Raw genomic sequence first — 5549 nt, forward strand, 5'->3', positions numbered from 1 at the left:
CGACTGACAGAAACTCTCATAGTAGTGCTTTTTGACACAAAATAATAAATGTATATAAACACATTCTACACACAATCCATGAAACAGTCTATGAACCCACCAGTGAGTGATTAAATAGAATGATGACAATCAATACAAAAAGGAGGAAATACACCAGATTTCCAAATATTTTAACAAAATATCATATTTCGGTGTGTGAAGATACTCTGAGATCGCAAATGGATTGTTCTTTTTTTCAAACATAAAGCGAAAATGTAGGATAAAAGAGCCAGCCAAAGAAACACACCCTAGATCTGAAACAGGAGTAAAAACGGTAACAAAAAGGGGGGGGCCATAAAAGAACCACACTTTCGCCCTGAAACCAGAGTAAAAGAAACACTCTGCCCTTGACCCAGTCAGCACAGAACCAAACATTCTCTAACCAGGAAAATCCAGAGAACAAAATACATCCAAACTCTGAATTTGTTCAAACTCAGGGATTGGAATCTGAGCAATTCTGATCCTGATCCTGCAAAACTTCACCCTAAAAAAAAAAAAAAAAAAAAAAAAAAAAACAACTCTCCCACTAATAGTCCCTATTCAAACACTGTACCATTATCATTTTTCATGTAACCCACCAGCACATACCAACTAATGCCTTCTTGCTCCAGGTGTTCCAGTTTATATTTAGTCATTTCTCAGAAAAAAAAGCATGGCAGAGAATGCTAAAAGCCCAGCATTCTGCAGAGACTGTTACCAGGAAGAAGAAGCTTCAGTAACTATCACACCTATTATACTTAGGGATGAAGAGCAAAGGCAGCAGCCAGAATCAATGAATAACAACCTCAGTACTATAAGAAGGGAGGCAAGATACAATGAATGCCCATGAGTCTGAGACCAGAGTGAAATACACGATGAGCAACCAAACAACAGGGGTTATACCTCAAGGGCTTGCTACTACCAGCAGCATCGAAGTACAAGCATCTTCACAATGAACATTAGACAACTTCAGCAGGTTCACCGTGACACTCAAATCCACTTTAAGGATATAGGTTCACCGTAGTCCAAGAATCAAACTCTACTAAAAGGTGACGAAAAGCAGAGAAGAGAGATGCAATTCCTGCCTGGACCAATAAAGATTAAGGAAGGCTTCTAGGTGAAGAAAACCAAAGGGAAGATTCTTGGAGTCCATCATCCAAGATGATCTCAATACACTCAGCCCAGTCCTTCAGCACAGTCACAGTGAGCTGCAGTCAACACTGATGGGCAAGTTCCTCTCTAATATATTGAGTTCTTTGGAAAGGCATATGTGAACCATGTGGTGGGCCAGGTTTTGGCTTTTGGAGGTCCCTGCACACTGACTTCCAACCAGCCTGGGAAACTTTCCCTCCTCTCCAGCGCTGTATAGCATTCCTATCTGTGAACTCTCTCAGTGATGTCTGTCGTTTATTTTCTCCTTGCCCTTGGATGGCATCTAGGAGGTTCACTATGCATTTCCCTGGTTCCCCCACAATCTGAACCATGGTATGTCCTCACCATCCTTTTTAGTGAAATCTGTTAGTGATTTCTTTGAATTTGTGCGTTTCTACCTGGTTTGACTTCTTTGTATGATTTGTGAATTTTATCTAATTCTACATATTCTAAATAATAATCTTCTTACTGGTTTAGCAATAGCTAAGATGTCCTCCTGTCCTCTAGGACCCCCACTCAAATAATTTCTTTTTTCTGGCAACAAATGCTTTTCTTTCCTGAGAGAGCATCTCTCACCTACAGCCAGAATATCTTGAGTTGCTGGTGTGTTGTTCCATTCTGGCCTGTCTGGGAACAATCAACACTTTGGCATACTTTGTGCTCTCATATTATCAGGATTACTCACGCTATTGCTACAGGGGCATTTGACACTCTTTCGCAGGGTGACACATAGGAAATATAACTCGTTGATTTGTTAATTTCCTTTTAGTTTCTGGAGACAGGTTCTCTCTCCATAATCCTACATGTTCTGGAACTAACTGTGTTGATCAGGCTAGCCTTGAACTCATAAACATCAGGATGCCTCTACCTCTGACACTTATCTCTGCCTCTTGTTATGATTCTGCTGGAGCCTCTGCAATTGCTCTAGCCCTAAACCTGGCCCTGACCCTGGCCCAGCCTCAAGAGTGTTGAGATTAAAGGAATTCTCCCACAAACTAAATGGAACCACATTTTTTTTTCTGTCTATGTGGATATTCAGGTTTCCCAGCATGAGGTGCATTTTTCATATCTACCCAAAATCTGAATATCTGCATATCTGCAGCCATGGCAGTGATCCTAAGAATGTCACCCAGCTGTTGTAGGGGCCTTAGTGCAGAGGAGCACTGAAAGGAGGGGCATCCCACTTCCCAGGTACTGACTTCTTCCTTGACTCATTTTCAGTGGTGCGAAGGGAGACTTCCCTGGGAATGACACCTCAAGAGAGACACTCCAAAGCTGTCCTAGAAGAAGTATTACTCACAGATATCAACTGCTGTCCCTGAGTACTCTGATAAGCCTAAGTGCACTGAAAGTCTAGTAGACCAGGAGTACCAGTGTACAATTGCTAAGTACTATATGCAGATTCAACGTGCTCGCCCTGATGTTCTCTTACTAGAATAAGAGCATGGAGAATCCAGTATACCTGGTGTACCAGTGTACAACTGCTAAGCTGGGCAAAGCTTTTCTCTCCTTTCTCTCTGTCTCTGTCTCTGTCTGTCTGTCTCTCTGTCTCTCTGTCTCTCTCTGTGTGCTCTGTCTCTCTCTCTCTTTGTCTAGTTCTCGCTCTCTTGCTCTCTCACTCTCCCTCCTTTTCTGATTCTATGTTTACTCAGAGGTGAGTCAAGCCTATGCATGATCTCCTGAATATGTTCTCTCCTACACAGATAACCCAAACGAAATATTTCATCTTCTTAAACAAATTTTACCATGATTAATAACAAGACTGTGAAATGTGGAGCTGGAGGAAATCCAGGGTTGTTGAAATGATTGCCTTACAGGAGTGAGGAACTGGGCTTGGATACCTGAAGCCACTTAAAAAGCCAGGCTACTTGGGGCATTTGTGTAATGCTAAAAAGTTGGCAGACACAAGTAAGTTCTTGAAAATTATGGACCAGATAACCTGCCTGATTGCAAACTTCCACAGAAATGATTCTTACCCTTTCAAAGACAAAGGGAAAGGAAAGGGGGGACCACATCACATGGGAATTTTGTAACTTCACCATGATACTATGTATGCACATGAGACACAGACACGGAGGCAAACAGAAACATATGAGAAAACATGATATCACATAGTTACCAGAAACAACAGACTGGTCACAAGTCTCCAAACAGAGGTGCTATTCAAGCAGAGTTGATAGGAGTGCCTTCCTCACTGCTGAAGGAGCCTGTGTACTAAAGTGTCCTGAAAAGTGGGGAGCATCTCACTTACCAGGAACTGATTTCTTCCTTGACTCTTTTTCAGTGGTGAAAATGGAGACATCCCTGGGATGGACAGCTTCAGGCCAGACACTCTGTCTGCTGCAGAGTCCAGACCTCTGCACTGCCTGCACCCAGGATGTCCAGAAGAAGACACCACCTGTCCATGGGGTCTGGTCACTAACTGCTCCCATCGACCATCCTTCAGAATTCCTGCCTGTGCCTCCTGATCAAATTTTGGAACAAACAGAGAATAACGACTAGGGTTTGATGACAGATGACCTGGCAACTCATCTGGAGGCCTATGAGGGCATAAAAGAAAACCAAGACCCATCACTTCTCCCTTTAACACATGCAAGCATGCAGCAGGCCCTTAACTACACTGATTGAGGGAGTCTAAGGCAGCAGCTTTCTCCTCACAATGCCACCTTGGGAAGCAGCAGCCCTGGTCAGGATGTGCCTGTGTGATTCATGGTGTGATGGGCTCCAGCATGGACTTTGCAGACATGACTACACTGGTGGCAGATAGTCACCTTCCCCAATTCGTCAACTCCCTCACTGAAATGAACCAATGCCAAGATCCCACAGTAACCCAATCCAAAGACATCAGGAGTGGTCAAGCCCAGCAGAGGTCCAGCATCACCAGTGTACTCTTGGACCAAGGGAGAAAGAATAGCTAGAAAATCTCTGAGATGCTTCAAGGGTCTCATCAGGCCAGAATCCAGCTCCAGGAACTGGTGAAGGAAGTAAAGTCTGTGGTCAATACTGGGTCTAGTGAACCAAGAGGTGAGAATGTTGACAAAAAGCTTAAGAACTTGGAGGACAAAGCCTAGAATGCCACACCTAGCATGCCCAGCAGATCTAGGGCTCAGGGGCAAGACAAGACAAAGAGGGCCAGAGAAAACAACTCCAAGCAAACAGAGGAGCTTAAGCAGACAAGGAGCAGAGTCAAGGCAGAAGAAAAGACCACCAAGCCAAAGAACCAGAGGAAGAGGAATCCACCCGAGTTCAGCCATGAGAGCTTTAAAAAGCCTTGAACTCACCTCAGCATGCACATGCTAGAATCCGTGCAAGTCTATCAACTGCTGGGGAAGAAGAGCTAGAAGAAAATTGGCATCTCTGCCTTTGAGGCTCTGCTAAACTTCAGCAAAACAAATATCCCAGGACAGGCCCAGTCACCACATCACTTCTGGATGTCCCAGATGATGGGCGAGGCCCTATTAAAACCCAGAGCAATGCTCAGAGACCAGAGACAATGTTCACAGGGAGTGTCCATCTCCATCCCAGTATAAGCTGCCCCCACCTGGCAAGATCAAGTTAGTACCTCTGCCTTTCTCAGCCCTGTACAAGACTCAAACTAGACCTGTTTCTAGAAATCCTCTCTCTCTGGCTTCACGGAGGCCCACTGCAGTATACCTGTGAGTCCTCATTCCTCCTTAGCTCAGTCTACAACACTCAAGCCTTCCAAGCCAGCTCCTGCCAGCACTTCTTTGATGGCTTCTGACAAGCAATTTCTGCCTATTTCTACCAGTACCATAAGACCTAACATAACCAAAACCATCCAGTCTTGCACTGGGCCTCAGCCAGCTGTCTGTAGGCCAGTATCCTACAGGGCATCATCTCACACTTCACTACAGAGGGAGTGGCTTCTGCTGACAAGAACAAGGCCCCATCATCTCCCAAACCTCAAATCCAGTATCTGATGCAAGACTTGAGCCGCCAACCAATTCCATGGAGAAAAGTCAACATTCCAGGGCCAGTCATCTCACAGCCCATCACAGAAGAGCAGAGGCCAGAGAGGGAGGCCATGAAGAGGCTGGCTCAACAGGAGAGAGAGAATGCTGCCAAGTACACCTCTCTGGGAAAACTGCAGCTCTTCCTTCAGAGGCAGAAGGATATGGAAATTTCTAGATATTATGGCTATGCAATGTAATAGCAGGTGAGTTTTCAACAAAAGCAAAGTGCTTTTCAATGTGGACAAGAAGAGACATTAATACTAATACACATGTATACGTGGATTTTTAAGACTTAAATGAATTGTATAGCTCCATCTGTCCAAAGGTAGTAATACAGATGACTATGTAGATAGAGATGGATATACAAAATAGCTATATTCACATATTTTGAATACTTAGTAAAAC

The 5549-nt window shown here is 44.2% G+C and overlaps 1 pseudogene; it reads left to right on the forward strand.

Moving 5' to 3' along the window:
* Positions 1 to 3454: 3454 nt before the first annotated feature.
* Positions 3455 to 5341, forward strand: LOC118576573 (annotated as a pseudogene).
* Positions 5342 to 5549: the final 208 nt, after the last annotated feature.

The sequence above is a fragment of the Onychomys torridus genome, unplaced genomic scaffold (genome assembly GCF_903995425.1).
Source record: "Onychomys torridus unplaced genomic scaffold, mOncTor1.1, whole genome shotgun sequence".
NCBI lineage: Eukaryota > Metazoa > Chordata > Mammalia > Rodentia > Cricetidae > Onychomys > Onychomys torridus.